This window comes from Phyllobates terribilis, unplaced genomic scaffold, assembly GCF_046119375.1.
Source record: "Phyllobates terribilis strain yellow unplaced genomic scaffold, ASM4611937v1 Scaffold_29__1_contigs__length_15306474, whole genome shotgun sequence".
NCBI lineage: Eukaryota > Metazoa > Chordata > Amphibia > Anura > Dendrobatidae > Phyllobates > Phyllobates terribilis.
In genome coordinates, this window is record NW_027362789.1 from 8,413,672 (window position 1) to 8,436,183 (window position 22,512).

The 22,512-nt window shown below is 44.5% G+C and overlaps 1 pseudogene; it reads right to left on the reverse strand.

Annotated features, from left to right (window-relative positions):
* Window positions 1-19,343: 19,343 nt before the first annotated feature.
* LOC141178699 (uncharacterized) lies at window positions 19,344-21,189 on the reverse strand (annotated as a pseudogene).
* Window positions 21,190-22,512: the final 1,323 nt, after the last annotated feature.

The window sequence follows — 22,512 nt, forward strand, 5'->3', positions numbered from 1 at the left end:
TATACATACAGTACAGAATATATACATACTGATCCTATACAGTACAGAATATATACATACTGACCCTATATACATACAGTACAGAATGTATACATACTGACCCTATACACATACAGTACAGAATATATACATACTGACCCTATACACATACAGTACAGAATATATACAGTACATACTGATCCTATATACATACAGTACAGAATATATACATACTGACCCTATATACATACAGTACAGAATATATACATACTCAGGGTCGGACTGGGGTGTCTGGGGCCCACAGGGAGAACTGACTCTAGGGGCCCACCTACAGCCATATGCAAATATCTGTTATCCGCTATCCCTGTTATAGTGGAGCATTGACTGGCGGCTCCTGCACATCTACTGTGCACCACTATAACTGGGATGTACAATTACGGTAGTTTGCATTAAAGGGCTTCTTTGGTTAAAACAAGTTATCACCGATCCATGGGATCCACAGGATCGGTGATCACTTATTGATCGTTTGGGTCCGAACATTGGAAAAGGCGCCTATCAGAAGAATGGGGAAGTTTCATCCCTGACAGGACACTTATCCCCATTTTAAAATGCAGCTTCCAAAAAAGAGCAGCGCTCACAGTCACTGAGGGAATGACTGGATGAGTGGTCGCATCTCACATGCCGCTCCAGTCTAATGGGGAGAAAAGCTCCACATTCTGCCGATTGTGTCCCAGCAGTCAGACCCCCACCAATCAATATCATCACTGATCCTGTGGAGAGGTGATTACTTGTTTTCACCAGAGAACCCCTGTAAGTGCATCTCTGCCGCTCTGGTCCAAGTATTTAATCTCTAAGGCTGCGGCCCCACTATCAGTATTTGGTCAGTAATTTTTCTCAGGAGTGGGAGCCAAAACCAGGTGAGGAACAATCAGAGAAAAGGTATAATAGAAACAAGTCACCAATTCTGTATTTATCACCCACTCCTGGTTTTGGCAGCTACTCCTGAGAAAAAATACTGACCGAATACTGATGGTGGGGCTGTGGCCTAATGGAAAAAAATCTTTTCCTAGTTAATATCAGCAAGAACAAAATGACTGCCATACACAACACAGTCCACTATATCAACACCAATAATACCACTTACAAAAGAGACAAATATCGCCACACCATGACTAGATCACATATTACCACCACATAGTGACCGAATAATACTACATACAAGGAACAAATACGGCCACACCATGACCAGACCACATATTACCACCCCAAAGTGACCAAATACTACAATACTGATCATGAATACAAACCACAATACTAACAACACTGTTATTACCACCAGTGACATTATACACAGGAGCTCTGTATATAGTGTCAGTGTACAGGTAATACAGGGATCACCAGTGACATTATACACAGGAGCTCTGTATATAGTGTCAGTGTACAGGTAATACAGGGATCACCAGTGACATTATACACAGGAGCTCTGTATATAGTGTACAGGTAATACAGTGACCACCAGTGACATTATACACTGGAGCTCAGTATATAGTGTCAGTGTACAGGTAATACAGGGTTCACCAGTGACATTATACACAGGAGCTCTGTATAGAGTGTCAGTGTACAGGTAATACAGTGATCACCAGTGACATTATACACTGGAGCTCTGTATTTAGTGTACAGGTATTACAGTGGTCACCAGTGACATTATACACAGGAGCTCTGTATATAGTGTACAGGTAATACAGTGGTCACCAGTGACATTATACACAGGAGCTCTGTACATAGTGTATAGTGCACAGGTAATACAGTGGTCACCAGTGACATTATACACAGGAGCTCTGTATATAGTGTACAGATAATACAGTGGTCACCAGTGACATTATACACAGGAGCTCTGTATATAGTGTACAGGTAATGCAGTGGTCACCAGTGACATTATACACAGGAGCTCTGTATATATTGCACAGGTAATACAGTGGTCACAAGTGACATTATACACAGAAGCTCTGTATATAGTGTATACATAATATAGTGATCACCAGTGACATACACAGGAGTTCTGTATATACTATATACACACGTGGTCAGAATTGTTGGTACCCCTCGTTTAATGAAAGAAAAACCCACAATGGTCACAGAAATAACTTGAATCTGACAAAAGTAATAATAAATTAAAAATCTATGAAAATGAACAAATGAAAGTCAGACATTGCTTTTCTGCTTCCACTGAATTTAAAAAAAAAATTAAACTCATGAAATCGGCCTGGACAGAAATGATGGTACCCCTGAAAATAATGTGACAAAAGGGACATGTTAAATAAAGTTGTGTCCACTAATTAGCATCACAGGTGTCTACAATCTTGTAATCAGTTAGTGGGCCTGTATATAGGGCTACAGATACTCACTGTGCTATATATAGGGCTGCAGATACTCACTGTGCCTGTATATAGGGCTACAGATACTCACTGTGCCTGTATATAGGGTTACAGATACTCACTGTGCCTGTATATAGGGTTACAGATACTCACTGTGCCTGTATATAGGGTTACAGATATTCACTGTGCCTGTATATAGGGTTACAGATACTCACTGTGCTTGTATATAGGGCTACAGATACTCACTGTGCTTGTATATAGGGCTACAGATACTCACTGTGTTGTTTGGTGACATGGTGTGTACCACACTCAACATGGACCAGAAGAAGCAAAGGAAAGAGCTGTCTCAGGAGATTAGAAAGAAAATTATAGAAAAGCATGTTAAAAGGTAAAGGTTATAAGACCATCTCCAAGCAGCTTGATGTTTCTGTGACTACAGGTGCACATATTATTCAGAAATTTAAGATCCATGGGACTGTAGCCAACCTCCCTGGACGTGGGTGCAGGAGGAAAATTGATGACAAATCAAAGAGACGGATAATATGAATGGTAACAAAAGAGCCCAGAATAACTTCTAAAGAGATTAAAGGTGAACTTCAAGCTCAAGGAACATCAGTGTCAGATCGTACTATCCACCGTTGTTTGATCCAAAGTGAACTTCATGTAAGACGACCAAGGAGAACACCATTGTTGAAAAAAAAAATAGTAAAAAAGCCAGACTGGAATTTGCCAAACTACATGTTGACAAGCCACAAAGCTTCTGGGAGAATGTACTATGGACAGATGAGACAAAAATTGAAGTTTTTGGCAAGGCACATCAGCTCTATGTTCACAGATGGAAAAATGAAGCATATCAAGAAAAGAACACTGTCCCTACTGTGAAACATGGTGGAGGCTCTGTTATGTTCTGGGGCTGCTTTGCTGCACCTGGCACAGGGTGTCTTGAATCTGTGCAGGGTACAATGAAATCTCAAGACTATCAAGGGATTCTAGAGAGAAATGTGCTGCCCAGTGTCAGAAAGCTTGGTCTCAGTCGCAGGTCTAGCAACAGGATAATGACCCAAAACACACACAGCTAAAAACACCCAAGAATGGCTAAGAGGAAAACATTGGACTATTCTGAAGTGGCTTCTATGAGCCCTGACCTAAATCCTATGGAGCATCTTTGGAAAGAGCTGAAACATTCTGGAAAAGGCAACCTTCAAACACGAGACAACTGGAGCAGTTTGCTCATGAGGAGTCGGCCAAAATACCTGTCGAGAGGCGCAGAAGTCTCATTGACAGTTACAGGAATCGTTTGATTGCAGTGATTGCCTCAAAAGGTTCAACAAAATATTAAGTTAAGAAGAAGAGGTTAATTTTTTTTTAAATTCTGTGGAAGCAGAAAATCAATGTCTGACCTTCATCTCTTCATTTTCAAAAATTTGTAATTTATCAGATTGAAGTTATTTCTGTGACCATTGTGGGTTTTTCTTTCATTAAACGAGGAGTACCAACAATTTTGACCACGTGTGTAGTGTAAGTGTACATGTAATACACTGACTCACCAGTGATGTCTCTAGGTGAAGTCCTTCATCTTCGCTTTTCTTCTTCATCTGGCACAGACAGCCATCACTTCTTCCAGCCAGGAATCATCTCTGCAGAAAATAACACACAGTTATTAATAACTGATCTCTTCTAGAGAATATTCCCACTTCCCCCCCCCCCCGACCTCTACACTACACCAGTTGAAGAAAAAAAGCAACATAGTGCCGTCCTGCACAGTAACAGGACCTCTCTTTTGTCCCATCCCATGGAAAACAATTTCCTAAAAAGTAAATTATATTACAGAAGTAATAATGTAATAATAATTGGAATCTAAAGTAATAATGTTCCCCACTGGTCACCATAAACTAATAAAGTATGTTCCTCAATCTGGCTCCCAAACAGTAATTAAGTCCCTTGTCTAGCCAGGCACCCCCATATGTCCCTTCTGGCCACCATTTGTCTAGTGTGACCCCTCCATATATTTATCCTAGCACATGTGTATCGAGCCTGCCCCCTCCCATATACCCATCCTAGCCCCCCCATGTGCCAGTCTGCCCCCCCACATATCCATCCTTGCCTCCATGTTTCCAGCCTGCGCCCCCATATGTCCCCCCCATATATCCTCCATGTGTCCAGCCTGCCCTCTACATATTCATCCTGGCCTCCATGTGTCCAGCCTCTCCCCTCATATATCCATACTGCCCTTACCCCCTGCATATATCCATCCTGACACCCCCCATATATCCAGCGTGCCCCTCCATATATTTATGCTAGCCCATGTGTATCGAGCCCGCCCCCCCCACATATTCATCCTAGCCCCCCATGTGTCCAGCCTGTCCCCCCCCATATATCCATCCTGGCCTCCATGTGTTCAGCCTGCCCCCCCTCCCCCATATATCCATCCTGGCCTCCATAAGTCCAGCTTGCCCCCCCCATATATCCATCCTGGCCCCCCCATATATCCATCCTGCCCCCCATATATCCATCCTGGCCTCCATGTGTCAAGCCTGCCCCCCATATACCCATCCTGCCCACCCCCCTTTGCCTGGGTCCACCTTGGTTCCCCCTTGTGTGTCCTGCCAGGGCTCCCCCTTGTGTGTCAAGCCAGGGCTCCCCTCCCTTGCGTGTCCAGCCAGGGCTCCCCCCTTGCGTGTCCAGCCAAGGCTCCCCCCCTTGCGTGTCCAGCCAGGGCCCCCCCCCTTGCGTGTCCAGCCAGGGTTCCCCCCTCGTGTGTCCAGCTTGGCCCCCCCTCGTGTGTCCAGCTGGGCCCCCCCTCGTGTGTCCGTCCAGCTGGGCCCCCCCTCGTGTGTCCGTCCAGCTGGGCCCCCCCTCGTGTGTCCGTCCAGCTGGGCCCCCCCTCGTGAGTCCGTCCAGCTGGGCCCCCCCTCGTGTGTCCGTCCAGCTGGGCCCCCCCTCGTGTGTCCGTCCAGCTGGGCCCCCCTTGTGTGTCCATCCAGCTGGGCCCCCCTTGTGTGTCCATCCAGCTGGGCCCCCCCTTGTGTGTCTGTCCAGCTGGGCCCCCCCTTGTGTGTCTGTCCAGCTGGGCCCCCCCTTGTGTGTCTGTCCAGCTGGGCCCCCCCTTGTGTGTCTGTCCAGCTGGGCCCCCCCTTGTGTGTCTGTCCAGCTGGGCCCCCCCTTGTGTGTCTGTCCAGCTGGGCCCCCCCTTGTGTGTCTGTCCAGCTGGGCCCCCCCTTGTGTGTCTGTCCAGCTGGGCCCCCCCTTGTGTGTCTGTTCAGCTGGGCCCCCCCTTGTGTGTCTTTCCAGCTGGGCCCCCCCTTGTGTGTCTGTCCAGCTGGGCCCCCCCTTGTGTGTCTGTCCAGCTGGGCCCCCCTTGTGTGTCTGTCCAGCTGGGCCCCCCCTTGTGTGTCTGTCCAGCTGGGCCCCCCCTTGTGTGTCTGTCCAGCTGGGCCCCCCCCTTGTGTGTCTGTCCAACTTGGCCCGCCCTTGTGTGTCTGTCCAGCTGGGCCCCCCTTGTGTGTCTGTCCAGCTGGGCCTCCCTTGTGTGTCTGTCCAGCTGGGCCCCCCCTTGTGTGTCTGTCCAGCTGGGCCTCCCCTTGTGTGTCTGTCCAGCTGGGCCCCCCTTGTGTGTCTGTCCAGCTGGGCCCCCCCTTGTGTGTCTGTCCAGCTGGGCCCCCCCTTGTGTGTCTGTCCAGCTGGGCCCCCCCTTGTGTGTCTGTCCAGCTGGGCCCCCCCTTGTGTGTCTGTCCAGCTGGGCCCCCCTTGTGTGTCTGTCCAGCTGGGCCCCCCCTTGTGTGTCTGTCCAGCTGGGCCCCCCCTTGTGTGTCTGTCCAGCTGGGCCCCCCCCTTGTGTGTCTGTCCAGCTGGGCCCCCCCCTTGTGTGTCTGTCCAACTTGGCCCCCCCTTGTGTGTCTGTCCAGCTGGGTCCCCCCTTGTGTTTCTGTCCAGCTGGGCCCCCCCCTTGTGTGTCTGTCCAACTTGGACCCCCCTTGTGTGTCTTTCCAGCTGTGCACAACCCATTTAAATACTGCTTCGCTGATTAGTCGCGCCCGGTCGGCCGCATACATATTCTAGAATACCCGATGCGTTAGAATCGGGCCACTGTAACGGGTCTGGGAGGCGGAACCTCTGAGCTACTATACAAGGGGGTGGTCCTTGTAAGGGAGCGGGTGGCGACCAGGCAGGCAGTCACAGCAGGTGACCGGGACAGTCTCTGGAAGAACGGGCAGGAGGTCACGGCAAGTGACCGGGGCAGTCTCTGGATGAACGGGCAGATGGTCACGGCAAGTGACCGGGGCAGTCTCTGGATGAACGGGCAGATGGTCACGGCAAGTGACCGGGGCAGTCTCTGGATGAACGGGCAGATGGTCACGGCAAGTGACCGGGGCAGTCTCTGGATGAACGGGCAGATGGTCACGGCAAGTGACCGGGGCAGTCTCTGGGTAAAGGGTTGGTACGACCTGTGGCGGCTGATGGTAGACGTGAGCTCCCAGGTGAGCAGGCGAGAGTCTCTGGATAAACGGGTGGTCACGGCATGTGACGGCGGAGCCTCCAGGAAGACCAACAGACAGGCGGCAGATGAGCGCTCCCAGGTGAGCGGGCAGAAGTCTCTGGACAGGCGGGTGGTCACAGCACGTGACGGCAGAGCCTCCAGGTAGGCTAGGAGACAGGCAGCAGATGAGCGCTCCCAGGTGAGTGGGCAGGAGTCACTGGACAGGCAGGTGGTCACAGCACGTGACGGCGGAGCCTCCAGGTAGGCTAGCAGGCAGGTAGCAGATGTGCGCTCCCAGGTGAGCGGGCAAGCTGGTCCATAGACAGACTGACAGGAGTTGGAAGGCAGACCGTCGGACCTCAGGCAAGCAGGCAGGTAGCTGATGTGCGCTCCCAGGTGAGCGGGCAAGCTGGTCCTTAGACAGACTGACAGGAGTTGTAAGGCAGACCGTCGGACCTCAGGCTAGCAGGCAGGTAGCAGAATATCAGGCAGGAATAAGACAGCAAGCTGGCAGGTAACTGGCAACGGGACCTGAGGGCTGAAGCAGAGTAGTGAACAGTGCAACAACATTGCTCGGGCACCTCCATTTTGGAGGAGGTGCCTTATATATGGTGAAGTCCTCCGGCCATTGGCCGGGGACTCCTTAGGACGGCGCGCGCGGCCCCTTTAAGAGGGAGGGAGAGCGCGCGCGCGCGCCCTAAGCACAGTGGCCGGGAAGGAGCGCGCGCTGCCAGCAGAGCGGGAGGAGGACGCCGGGCACGGAGCAGAGAGGTGAGGGGAACAGCGTCCCTGCCTAGCAGAGGGCAGGGACGCCGGCGCTACAGCCACCATCTAGTATAAAATATATATTATATACTGTATATATATATATATATATATATATATATATATATACAGTGCCTACAAGTAGTATTCAACCCCCTGCAGATTTAGCTGGTTTGATAAGATGCAAATAAGTTAGAGCCTTCAAACTGCAAACGAGAGTAGGTTTTATGAACAGAAGCATAAATCTTACAAACCAAAAAGTTATGTTGCTCAGTTGAATTTTATTAAATTTTAAACATAAAAGTGTGGGTCAATTATTATACAACCCCTATGCTTAATATTTTGTGGAATAACCCTTGTTTGCAATTACAGCTAATAATCATCTTTTATAAGACCTGATCAGGCCGGCACAGGTCTGTGGAGTTATCTTGGCCCACTCCTCCATGCAAATCTTCTCAAAGTTATCTAGGTTCTTTGGGTGTCTCATGTGGACTTTATTCTTGAGCTCCTTCCACAAGTTTTCAATTGGGTTAAGGTCAGGAGACTGACTAGGCCACTCCAACACCTTGACTTTTTCCCTATTGAACCAGGCCTTGGTTTTCTTGGCTGTGTGCTTTGGGTCGTTGTCTTGTTGGAAGATGAAATTACGACCCATCTTAAGATCCTTGATGGAGGAGCGGAGGTTCTTGGCCAAAATCTCCAGGTAGGCCGTGCTATCCATCTTCCCATGGATGCGGACCAGATGGCCAAGCCCCTTGGCAGAGAAGCAGCCCCACAGCATAATGCTGCCACCACCATGCTTGACTGTGGGGATGGTATTCTTGGGGTCGTATGCAGTGCCATCCAGTCTCCAAAGGTCACGTGTGTGGTTGGCACCAAAGATCTCGATCTTGGTCTCATCAGACCATAGAACCTTGAACCAGTCTGTCTCAGAGTCCTCCAAGTGATCATGAGCAAACTGTAGACGAGCCTTGACATGACGCTTTGAAAATAAAGGTACCTTACGGGCTCGTCTGGAACGGAGACCATTGCGGTGGAGTACGTTACTTATGGTATTGACTGAAACCAATGTCCCCACTGCCATGAGATCTTCCCGGAGCTCCTTCCTTGTTGTCCTTGGGTTAGCCTTGACTCTTCGGACAAGCCTGGCCTCGGCACGGGAGGACACTTTCAAAGGCTGTCCTGGCCGTGGAAGGCTAACAGTAGTTCCATAAGCCTTCCACTTACGGATGATGCTCCCAACAGTGGAGACAGGTAGGCCCAACTCCTTGGAAAGGGTTTTGTACCCCTTGCCAGCCTTGTGACCCTCCACGATCTTGTCTCTGATGGCCTTGGAATGCTCCTTTGTCTTTCCCATGTTGACCATGTCTGAGTGCTGTTCACAAGTTTGGGGAGGGTCTTAAATAGTCAGAAAAGGCTGGCAAAAGAGATCTTTAATCCACACATGTGAAGCTCATTATTCTTGGTGCCTGAACTACTTCTTAATACTTTAATTCTTGTGGTTTGAGGGGTTGAATAATAAATGACACTCTGAATTAACTTTTTACGTTTTAAAAAAAAAAAAATTGCTGCAGTGCATTTCCCACTTCCAGGCTGATCTGCAGTACAAATGTCACAATGCCAAGTTAATTCCGCATGTGTCAACCAGCTAAATCTGCAGGGGGTTGAATACTACTTGTAGGCACTGTATATATATATATATATATATATATATATATACATACATACACACACACTAGATGGTGGCCCGATATATATATATATTTTTTTTTGTACTGTGTTAGCCAGCTTTCAACCTGTTACTATCTTTTCAGTTAGTCATTAAAAGGTATAAACCACTGAGGACTCTCAAATTTAAATATTTTTAAAAGATTACAAAAAATCATGTAAAAACAAGGAAACCTCAGGAAAGTGCAGAGCATTAGATTGTGACTATCAGGTTAGTAATATACCGAAGTATATGTGTAATAGGAAAGAATTAATAACTGATTAAGTGCTAGTGTAATACAGTGCTGGCCAAAAGTATTGGCACCCCTGCAATTCTGTCAGATAATACTCAGTTTCTTCCTGAAAATGATTGCAATCACAAATTCTTTGGTATAATTCTCTTCATTTAATTTGCTTGCAAGGAAAAAACACAAAAGAGAATGAAGCAAAAATCAAATCATTGATCATTTCACACAAAACTCCAAAAAAGTGCCGGACAAAAGTATTGACACCCTCAGCCTAATACTTGGTTGCACAACTTTTAGCCAAAATAACTGCGAACAACCGCTTCCCGTAACCATCAATGAGTTTCTTACAATGCTCTGCTGGAATTGTAGACCATTCTTCTTTGGCAAACTGCTCCAGGTCCCTGATATTTGAAGGGTGCCTTCTCCAAACTGCCATTTTGAGATCTCTCCACAGGTGTTCTATGGGGTTTAGGTCTGGACTCACTGCTGGCCACCTTAGAAGTCTCCAGTGCTTTCTCTAAAACCATTTTATAGTGCTTTTGGAAGTGTGTTTTGGGTCATTGTCCTGCTGGAAGACCCATGACTTCTGAGGGAGACTCAGCTTTCTCACACTGGGCCCTACCTTATGCTGCAAAATTTGTTGGTAGTCTTCAGACTTCATAATGCCATGCACACGGTCAAGCAGTCCAGTGCCAGAGGCAGCAAAGCAACCCCAAAACATCAGGGAACCTCCGCCATGTTTGACTGTAGGGACCGTGTTCTTTTCTTTGAATGCCTCTTTTTTTCCCTGTACACTCTATGTTGATGCTTTTTCCCAAAAAGCTCTACTTTTGTCTCATCTGACCAGAGAACATTCTTCCAAAATGTTTTAGGCTTTCTCAGGTAAGTTTTGGCAAACTCCAGCCTGGCTTTTTTATGTCTTGGGGTAAGAAGTGGGGTCTTCCTGGGTATCCTACCATACAGTCCCTTTTCATTCAGACGTCGACGGATAGTACGGGTTGACACTGTTGTACCCTCGGACTGCAGGGCAGCTTGAACTTGTTTGGATGTTAGTCGAGGTTCTTTATCCACCATCCGCACAATCTTGCGTTGAAATCTCTCATAAATTTTTCTTTTCCGTCCACATCTTGGGAGGTCAGCCACAGTGCCATGGGCTTTAAACTTCTTGATGACACTGCGCACGGAAGACACAGGAACATTCAGGTCTTTGGAGATGGACTTGTAGCCTTGAGATTGCTCATGCTTCCTCACAATTTGGTTTCTCAAGTCCTGAGACAGTTCTTTGGTCTTCTTTCTTTTCTCCATGCTCAATGTGGTACACACAAGGACACAGGACAGAGGTTGAGTCAACTTTAACCCATGTTAACTGGCTGCAAGTTTGATTTAGTTATTGCCAACACCTGTTAGGTGCCACAGGTAAGTTACAGGTGCTGTTAATTACACGAATTAGAGAAGCATCACATGATTTTTCAAAGGGTGCCAATACTTTTGTCCACACCCTTTTTTAGGTTTGGTGTGGAATTATATCCAATTTGGCTTTAGGACAATTCTTTTTGTGTTTTTTTCATTGAAGACAAATTAAATGAAGAGAATACCACCAAAGAATTTGTGATTGCAATCATTTTGAGGAAGAAACTGAGTATTATCTGACAGAATTGCAAGGGTGCCAATACTTTTGGCCAGCACTGTATATTCTCCCTGGATGTTAATAATTACCCGCAGTTTATAAATCATATAAAGTCTTTTCTCTATTGATCCACTATTCCCGTTTCATCACTTCTACATGTCTGTATATTTTTGCTCTTTCCTTACAATTTCTCAGCATCACCTCTCCATATTTGCTGCTTAACACGTGACATTTCCATCATACATCCTTAGTCACAATTTCTTTTCACACATTTGGGCAAATTATTTTTCCTATACTAATTTCACTTATCCAAACAATAAGTATAATAATATTCTTCTCCCATGGGCTCTTTTTGTTGTACAGTTTTCCTAGTGATAGGTATAGGCTATAACAATGTATAAAATTTATAGTAATCTGAACACATATATAGTATTCAAAAAATACTAAATAGTCTGGATTATTTTGGTAATACAAACATTTTCCTACATATAATTATTTTATTTCCCCCTACTACTCCCTTCAATATCCAAACATATATAAAAACAGCGCAGAGAACCATCTAAGTAATAATGGGCGGTAGTGCGCATGCGTCTCCTGAGGACCTCATAGACCAAACTCAGTGCGTATCATAGTAACCACTAGCATATCCTGCTTGTGGTTCACCTCGCACATGAAGGAGATCACTTCCTTATAGGGCGGCACAGGAGTGTTATGCGCCAACGACACCACCCACTTCATGACGTCAGATGCCATTTTCTATGGCTGATTGAGTAAAAACGTATCTGTAGCTGATTGGTCCAGTGACATATTTAACCAGGCCATGCCCCCCACTTAAGACACGCCCGCAAGGAAGAAGCCAGAGCGCTGAAACGCGCGTCGGGGGAAAAGGGGACTGACTTGTATACAAATTTACTATTCCCTATGTTCATTCAAGTGAAATAAGTTTACCTGATAAGGATCCTATGCGGTGCTTAACTGTGATGAAATAGGAATAGTGGTTAAATAATGATATATAAACTGCGGGTAATTATTAAGATATAGGGATAATATATTGCACTAGCATTTAAGAATTTATTAATTCTTTCTTATTTTACATATACTTCTGCATATTACTAATCTGATAAAGTCACAATCTAATGGTCTGCACTTTTATAATTTTTATTATGTAATTTAATAAAATTAAAATTTTATTATAATCATATAGCTTTTCTTTGTCTTTGACATTTTATGTCACAGACTGGTGAACTTTCAAGTGTTATTGAAGTGCTATGTATCATTTTGGAGCATACAGTGATAATACAATTAAATGGTGCCTTACTCCCCTACTGCTATGGCAGCCACAGCATAGGAAATGAGATCGGATGCCTTCTGCAATCTCCTGTGGCCTGAGGCTGCCATATATGTGGTAAGCGTCGTTCTCAGACAAACACTAGCAAATAAAAAGATACTGATGAATAAGGGGCTGTGTCGTCGAAACGCGTCCAGTTGTTCCCCTCCTAGTGACATGTTGTGATTTTTAATTTTGGAATAAAAGGATTTATCGCATGTGGCACCGGATTTTATCTTCCTTATATATCCTTGCAAGTGTATGCTGGACACTAATCCGTGAGCCTGGGATTCCTGTGAGTATCAGGTGATATGAGCTAATTATCTTTTTTCAGTCTATGTAACAACATGAACAGTTTAATGGAAGCTCTGAAGATAAGTCATAATTCAGAGGAGTGGAGGCTCTTCATCGAACGTCCAAAACATCCGCTACCTTCAATTCCATTAGGTTATGCAGTCCACATGAAAGAAACCTATAACAACATGAAACAGCTGTTGAGGTGCCTGAACTATGACCAACATTTGCAGCCCCTCTGTGGTGACTTAAAGGTGGTTTCCCTCTAACTTTGTCTCCAGGTTGGATACACAAAGTACTGCTTCTTTCTGAGTGAAATAGTTGTGCAAGAGAATATCACTACAATAAAAGACTTGCCTTTCCAACAGTCACTTCAGCCAGGGAGTAAAAATGTCCTGCATCCAGCACTTCTTGACCTAGATAAGATTTTGTTGCCACCATTGCATATTACGTTGGGCCTAATGAAGAACTTTGTAAAGGCAATAGATAAAAATGCAAAAGCATAAAAGTATCTCATTGATACATTTCTAAGGTTGAGAGAAGCAAAGATAAAGGAAGGACTCTTTATTGGACCTCAGATTCTTAAGCTTCTTCAAGATGAGCAGTTTGTCCATTGCAGGGCAATGAAAAGACTGCATGGGTAGCATTCACATTAGTGGTAACTAATTTTTTGGGAAACTCCAGAGTAGATAACTATGAAAAATTGGGAGAAATTCTCCTCAAAACATATAATGATCTTGGCTATAACATGCCCTTAAAGATTAATTTCTTACATTCGCATCTAGACTTTTTTCCACCAAACTGTGGAGCAGTGAATGAAGAGCACTGTGAGAGATTTCACCAAGATATTACGGCTATGGAGGAAAGATATCAAGAAAAATGGAAGCCATCAATGCTTGCAGATTACTGTTATACAATTGTAAGAGATGATCCAGTGTAGGAGTACAAGAGACAAGCAAGAAAGAGTGGTCACTGACTGAGGAGCAAATGTTGTAGTGCAATTTCTGCAACTCTCAATAATTCGCAATAGTGTTTAGACAGGTTTTAGTTATTTGAATTGTTGCTAAGTTTCCTCTACATAAATATCAGAAGATTGGCATAGCAAAATATTCTGCATTTTTATATTTGCAAAAATAATAATGTTTCAAAGTACTGAAACTTTTAAGCTTTCATTATATGTAGCAGTAAAAGGAAAACTCTTTGATGTCATAGAAACAAGAGACAACTAAAAATTCTCATTGTGAGATTTGAATTCAGGAGGTCAAAATCATTAACAAATGGCTCATTTCATAAATGAACCTGACAACTTTTGAAAATATGTAGAACAATGTATTCTGTTGTAATTTCCATTAAGATTAAGTAATCTGAATAAAATAAAATATACTATATACCATGACGTATGTATAATTGGTTGCGTCATTTGCCATGCTGGAAGTGATACTCGTTTTCCGCCAGACACATTTCAAAGTTGCGTTCCATGTTCCTGAAGGCATCGGCAAGAATATCGGGGGTATAGCAGTAACTTCACGTTGGATATTTTCCTTCAAAACTTCTGAAGTGCAAGACTAGTTCTGATAAACTTCCTTTGAGCATCCCCCAAAAGGAAGAAGTCTGGTGGTGTTAGATCCAGAAACTGTGATTGCCAATTACCCTGTTGCCGAAAAAGGACTCAATTTCTGCTGTGTCCCTTACCAATGGATGGAAGTCGCAAACGGAGGGTAAACGCTACAACAGCTTCTACCTCAATGCATCCTGGCTTGTTCGAAGCTCCATATACTGAGGTGCATATTGCATCTGTTTAGATCAGATTGCTTTGTCATAGTAAGAGTTGTTACAGAATATTCAGAGCCTCATTCGAGTGAATTTCCTTGTATTACACACTTTCCATGAAGCTGCTGATGCCAATAGCTTACCAAGCTCATTTCATGAAGCCAAAAAAGGATCCACTTGTACCTGATTCTTATAGGCCAATATTTTTACTACCCACAGACATCAAAATATTGGCCGAGGTTTTGGCTCTGAGGCTGAGTAAATTTACTCCGTACTGTATACAGGGCCCCACATAGTGCTCCGTACTGTATATATGGCCCAGCATAGTGCTCCGTATTGTATATATGGCCCTGCATAGTGCTTCATACTGTATACAGGGCCCCGCATAGAGTTCCGTACTGTATATATGGCTCTACATGGTGCTCCGTACTGTATATATGGCCCTGCATAGTGCTCCGTACTGTATATATTGCCTTGCATAGTGCTCCGTACTGTATATATGGCCCTGCATAGTGCTCCGTACTGTATATATGGCCCCGCATAGAGCTCCGTACTGTATATATGGCCCTGCATAGTGCTCCGTACTGTATATATGGCCCCGCATAGAGCTCCGTACTGTATATATGGCCCTGCATAGTGCTCCGTACTGTACATATGGCCCTGTATAGTGCTTCATACTGTATATATGGTCCTGCATAGTGCTCTGTACTGTATATATGGCCCTGCATAGTGCTCCATACTGTATATATTGCCTTGCATAGTGCTCCGTACTGTATATATGGCCCTGCATAGTGCTCCGTACTGTATATATGGCCCTGCATAGTGCTCCGTACTGTATATATGGCCCTGCATAGTGCTCCGTACTGTATATATGGCCCCGCATAGAGCTCCGTACTGTATATATGGCCCTGCATAGTGCTCCGTACTGTACATATGGCCCTGTATAGTGCTTCATACTGTATATATGGTCCTGCATAGTGCTCCGTACTGTATATATGGCCCTGCATAGTGCTCAGTATTGTATATATGGCCCTGCATAGTGCTTCATACTGTATATAGGGCCCCGCATAGTGCTCTGTACTGTATATATGGCCCTGCATAGTGCTCCGTACTATATATATGGCCCTGCATAGTGCTCCGTATTGTATATATGGCCCTGCATAATGCTTCATACTGTATATAGGGCCCTGCATAGTGCTCCGTACTGTATATATGGCCCTGCATAGTACTGCGTATTATATATATGGCCCTGCATATTGCTCCGTACTGTATACATGGCCCCGCATAGTGCTCTGTTCTATATATATGGCCCCGCATAGCGCTCCGTTCTATATATATGGCCCCGCATAGCGCTCCGTACTGTATATATGGCCCCGCATAGTTCTCCGTACTATATATATGGCCCAGCATAGTTCTCTGTACTGTATACATGGCCCTGCATAGTGCTCTGTACTGTATATATGGTCCTGCATAGTTCTCCGTTCTATATATATGGCCCTGCATAGTGCTCCGTTCTATATACATGGCCCTGTATAGTTCTCCGTACTATATATATGGCCCTGCATAGTGCTCTGTACTATATATATGGCCCTGCATAGTGCTCTGTACTATATATATGGCCCTGCATAGTTCTCCGTACTGTATATATGGCCCTGTATAGTTCTCCGTTCTATATATATGGCCCAGCATAGTGCTTCGTACTGTATATATGGCCCTGCATAATTCTCCTTACTATATATATGGCCCTGCATAGTGCTCCGTACTGTATATATGGCCCTGCATAGTTCTCCTTACTATATATATGGCCCTGTATAGTGCTCCGTACTGTATATATGGCCCTGCATAGTTCTCCGTACTATATATATGGCCCTGCATAGTTCTCTGTACTATATATATGGCCCTGCATAGTGCTCCGTACTGTATATATGGCCCTGCATAGTTCTCCTTACTATATATATGGCCCTGCATAGTTCTCCTTACTATATATATGGCCCTGCATAGTGCTCCATACTGTATATATGGCCCTGCATAGTTCTCCTTACTATATATATGGCCCTGCATAGTGCTCCGTACTGTATATATGGCCCTGCATAGTTCTCCGTACTATATATATGGCCCTGCATAGTTCTCTGTACTATATATATGGCCCTGCATAGTGCTCCATACTGTATATATGGCCCTGCATAGTTCTCCGTACTATATATATGGCCCTGCATAGTTCTCTGTACTATATATATGGCCCTGCATAGTGCTCCGTACTGTATATATGGCCCTGCATAGTTCTCCTTACTATATATATGGCCCTGCATAGTTCTCCTTACTATATATATGGCCCTGCATAGTGCTCCATACTGTATATATGGCCCTGCATAGTTCTCCTTACTATATATATGGCCCTGCATAGTGCTCCGTACTGTATATATGGCCCTGCATAGTTCTCCGTACTATATATATGGCCCTGCATAGTTCTCTGTACTATATATATGGCCCTGCATAGTGCTCCATACTGTATATATGGCCCTGCATAGTTCTCCGTACTATATATATGGCCCTGCATAGTGCTCCGTACTATATATATGGCCCTGCATAGTGCTCTGTACTGTATATATGGCCCTGCATAGTGCTCCGTTCTATATATATGGCCCTGCATAGTGCTCCGTACTGTATATATGGCCCTGCATAGTGCTCCGTTCTATATATATGGCCCCGCATAGTGCTCCATATTGTATATATGGCCCTGCATAGTTCTCCGTACTATATATATGGCCCTAAGTGACGCTTAGGACCATTCCCCATCACTTTCAATTACATCATGACTGTGACAGCACACTTCTTAAAGTGCGGGGTATAGATTTACTTACAAATACTGCTAGAGGTGGAAAGAGGAGTCAACGTTTGGCACAATTGGAAGCCCGTTGGATTTGGGCTCTGGACACCGTACTGTATACAGGGTCCCGCATATTGCTCTGTACTGTATATATGTCCCTGAAAAGTGCTCGGTATTGTATATATGGCCCTGCATAGTGTATTGTATATTAGTCCCAGATTAAAAAAATAAATAAATACTCACCTCTGCCATTCCAGCGCTGATCCCTACTTACCTGTGGGCCCACGAGCCATCCCCCTTTCACTAGCGCCGCAGCTCCTGTCAGGCGGCGCGCCCTCCCATCAGGCCGCGCACCCTGATGGGAGGGTGCACGTAGAGGAGAGTGGCCGCGGCAGTATTGCAGTCAGGCGGCACAGTTTGGGTCGCCCGGCTGAGGCGATGGCTGACAGCCGGGCGGCCCAAAACCGCTGCTAGAGGACCGGCCTGGGGAGGCAATTGGCCCTCTGCCACCCGGCCCAGCCCGCCCCTGGGGATTCTAGTGAATTAAAGTGAGAGTGAGATGGAAAAAAAATTTGGAACCATGTTGAATTTTCCTTGGAGGATCCAACCTACCAAAATTTCACCTAGAACTTATCCAGAATGTCACAAAAGAACCAAGATGAACGTCTAAAGAACTAAAGGCCTCGTTTCTCTCCTCAGTTAATGTAAAATGTCCTTAATTTCACAATAAGAAAGATGGGCAGAAATTGCATGGGAGAGTTGCAAAACGTGGCTGACCAAAAAGAACATAAAGGTTTTGTGACACTAGTCACTACTTGTGGACAGACCGTGAGGCAGAGAAGTCAGACGTTGCGGGGTCAATACCAAGAGAGCACATAGAAAACCATAGGGAATAGATAAAGACATAAGTCAGGTAATGGTCCGGGGTCAAAATACCAGGAGAGAGCGGATCAAGGCAAAAGGACAAGACGAAGGGATAGTCATAACAAAGGGTCAGGCAGCGGAAGATCAGAACTCAGCAGAACAGAACCAGGCAAACACTCACCAGGAAGCACAAACTACATCTGGCAGGGATCAATGGCAGACAGCTCAGTTAAGTAGCAATCTCCAGAACAGAGAACACCTGGAGAAAATGAGACAAATGAGGTACTGTGATGGTGTGGAGCTGCTTCTACAAGAAGTGGTCGAGTTACCAGAATTGACAGAAACATGTATTCTGAACCCTATCACAAATTCACAGAAATTGGTCTCTCTCTGAATGGCTAAAAAGAAACAAAACTAAGGTGTTGGATTGCCTTAGTCAAAGTCCTAACTTGAACTTCATTGAGATTCTGTGGTAAGACTTTCAACGGGCAGTTTATGCTTGAGAACCTTCCAATGTAGCCGAATAAAAACAATTCTGCAAGTGTCCAAAATTCCTCCACATTGATGTAAAAAAACTCATCACAGGTTACAGGTTATCGCAAGCTAATGGTTTGCATCTGTTACTGTAGAGGATGGCACGACCAATTATTTGTTTAGAAAAGCAATTATTCTTTTTTTACAAGGTGGATCTATAGGGTTTGTATAAATCTTTGAACTTCAGTAAATGGAATGATCAATTAGAAGCTGCATTTTGTAGTTACTTGTTTAAACTTTATTTTATGGTAAAAATAGTTGGATGATCACAAACATTTACATGTGACAAAAAAAATAAAACTGAAAGAAACTACAAAAAGGCAAATACTTTTTTATATACATTTTTATAGGGGTTATCCCCTTTTAGAAAATCTTCGTCTCCAACTGAAGTTTGTTATAAAATAACCAACCACTCGTTACTCACCGTCCCAGGATCCAGCGCTAAGTCTTTACCCCTGTTCCTGGTGTCTGGTATTGGCTGCGGTGCTGACCCCACGTCGACAGCGCGGCGGCCAATCAGAGAACTCAGAAACTCTGAATGGGGCGGGCTCAGTCTACACGTGCAGAGTCGCTGAGCTCACTGATTGGGTGCCACACTTTTGCCATGAAGTCAACGCAGCATTCAATACTGGTCACCGGGAGCAGAGCCAGAAACTCAGTGTTGGACCCAGAGAAGGTGAGTGAAGAGTGGATGGTTATTTTATAACAAACGGCAGCATGGGACGAGGATTTTCTGAAAGGGGACAACCCTTTAAGTTCTTGACCAATGTTATATCTTTTCCTATCTCATCAATGATTTATTTTGACTGTAAATTGAATGTCTATTATCATTTTAATACATAAAACAGCTTGAAAAAATGCTGTCACTGAATGAATCCATTTATTTTTAATGGAGATTTGATTTGTGAGTAAAACATTCAGGAATTGGAAATGTTTTCCGATAAAAGATTTCTGATGCAGAAATAGAGCTGGCTTTGATTAAAACACTCTCCGAATAGGGTAGGTGAAAGTTTTCTCTGATATATTTGAGTTTTTTAATAGTTATTAAGGCTATGTGCCCACGATGCATAAATGCTGCATATTTTTTACGCTTCTCCCTGGCAGGAAAAACATTTTTTACATGCGTTTTTCCCGCCAGGTAGAAGCGTTTGTCAAGCGTCTTTGCATGCATTTCTGCATGCGGGTTATCAAGCGCTTTTCCAAGCGATTTTAGCATCACTTGGAAAGTGCTTGACAACTTGTTCACACTATATAAATCCATGCAACCGGCATGGATTTATATAGTGTGACCAAGTAATAGTTAAAAAAAAGAATAGAATGGTAAAAAATAAAAAAAGATTATACTCACCTTCCCGTGTCTTCCCGGTGTTATCTCTGCTGCGTTCGGTCTCTTGCAATGCTCGCAGTGGTGACGTCATTGAGCCATGTGATGGGTCACATGACTCAGTGATGTCATGGCAGGTCCTTCACAACAGCGCGAGCAGTGAAAGACACCGGAAGGAGCAGACAAAACACCGGGAGGACACCGGAAGGTGAGTATAAACTTTATTTTTTATTTTAAATTCTTTTTTTTACAGTTTCTATGGTACCCAGGTCTGGATGAGAGTCTCCTCTCCTCCAGACTTGGGTACCATCCGCACATAGAAACGCATAATATCCGTGTGTACAAATGTACTGACACGGATATTATGCGTTTCAATGCAAGTCAATGGCAGCGATTACGCTGCGTGTCCGCCAAATTAATGGACATGCTGCGGATTTTTGAGCGCAGCATAAACGCTGCGGAAAAATCCGCAGCATGGGCATTGACATTGCGGCTTGTCATTGGGGACCATGGGGGGCGGATTACCAAGCGTTTCCCAAGCGTTTATGCTGCGGAAATTCCGCAGCATATACGCTTGTAAAACGCTACGTGAGCACATACCCTAAGACTTGATTTCTTGGTAAGATATTTCTGACATTATTGCATGAAAATGGCTTCTCCCCTGTGTGAGTTCTTTGATGTCTTACAACTTCTGACTAAAACATTTCCCACATTCTGAACATGTAAACGGCTTCACCTCCTTGTGAACCCACTGATGTCTAACAAAATTTGATTTATTAATAAAACATTTCCCACATTCTGAACATGAATATGGCATTGATCCTGTATGAACGCTTTGATGGTTAACAAGAGATGATTTATCAGTAAAAAATGCCCCACACTCTGAACATGAAAATGGCTTCACCACTGATGTGTGGCAAGATGTGTTTTATTATTATAAAGTTTCCCACATTCTGAACATGAATACAGCTTCTCCCCTGTGTGAATCCACTGATGTCTCACAAGACTTGATTTATCACTATAGCATTTCCCACATTCTGAATATGAATGCGGCTTTGCCCCGGTGTGAATTCACTGATGTCTCACAAGTAGTGTTGAGCGATACCTTCCGATATCAGGAAATATCGGATCGGATTGGATTGGCCGATACTCAAAAGATATCGGATATCGCTGATTCCGATACCGGAAACCAATGCAAGTCAATGGGACACAAATATCGGAATGAAAATAAACCCTTTCTTTCCTTGTAGGTTAATTCTACATGAAGGAAAACAACTAACAATAATGTAGAATGTATTGGGGGAGGTGGTTGCCCAAATCGATGGGAACAGTGCTCACAGTGAAACATGAAAAGCCGGCAATTCATCAGCGGCATACACCGGTACCCGACAATTTAGAACAGAAAGAATAGAGCTTCACACATAGATTAGATAGATAGAAACATGTCAGTCACATATATAATACGTACAGTGACAGTGTTGCTTACTGTACTTGTCATTTAGTGTTAAAGGATTTATTTAACAAAATATTAGTGTTTTCATGCACCGTCTCTTTAAAAAAGCCGGCTGGCAATTCAGCAGCAGTACCCGACAATTTAGAACAGAGAGAATAGAACATCACACATAGATTAGATAGATAGAAACATGTCAGTCACATATATAAGAAGTACAGTGACAGTGTTGGTTACTGTACTTGTCATTTAGTGTTAAAATAAAGGATTTATTTAAAAAAAAATTGGCGTGGGGTTCCCCGTAATTTTAGTCTCTAGCGGAGGTTAAGCAGACAGCTGGGGCAGATGTTTGAAGCCTGGGAAGGGGGTAATACCCACGGAGCTTCCCAGGCTACTAATATCAGCCCCCAGCTGAATACCTAGCCTTTACTAGCTATTAAAATGGGGGACCCCCAAAAAAAATGACGTGGGGTCCCCCCTATTTTAATAGCTAGCAAAGGCTAGGCAGACAGCTGGGGGCTGATATTAATAGCCCAGGAAGGGTGCCATGAATATTGGCCCCCTCCCAGGCTAGAAACACCAGCCGTCAGCCGCCCCAGAAATGGCGCATCCATAGGATGCGCCAATTCTGGCTCTTAGCCTCGCTCTTCCCACTGCCCTGTAGCGGTGGCAGTGGGGTAATAGGGCTGGGGTTGATGTCAGCTTATAATGCCAGCTGACATCAAACCCAGGTTAGTAATGGAGAGGCGTCTATAAGACACCCCCATTACTAACCCCATAGTCAAAGTTAAAAAAAAAACACAAACACCCAGAATAAAGTCCTTTAATTGAAATAAACACACTGTATGTGTATAGGGTTAGTATGTATATATTCTGTACTGTATGTGTATAGGGTCAGTATGTATATATTCTGTACTGTATGTATATAGGGTCAGTATGCATAT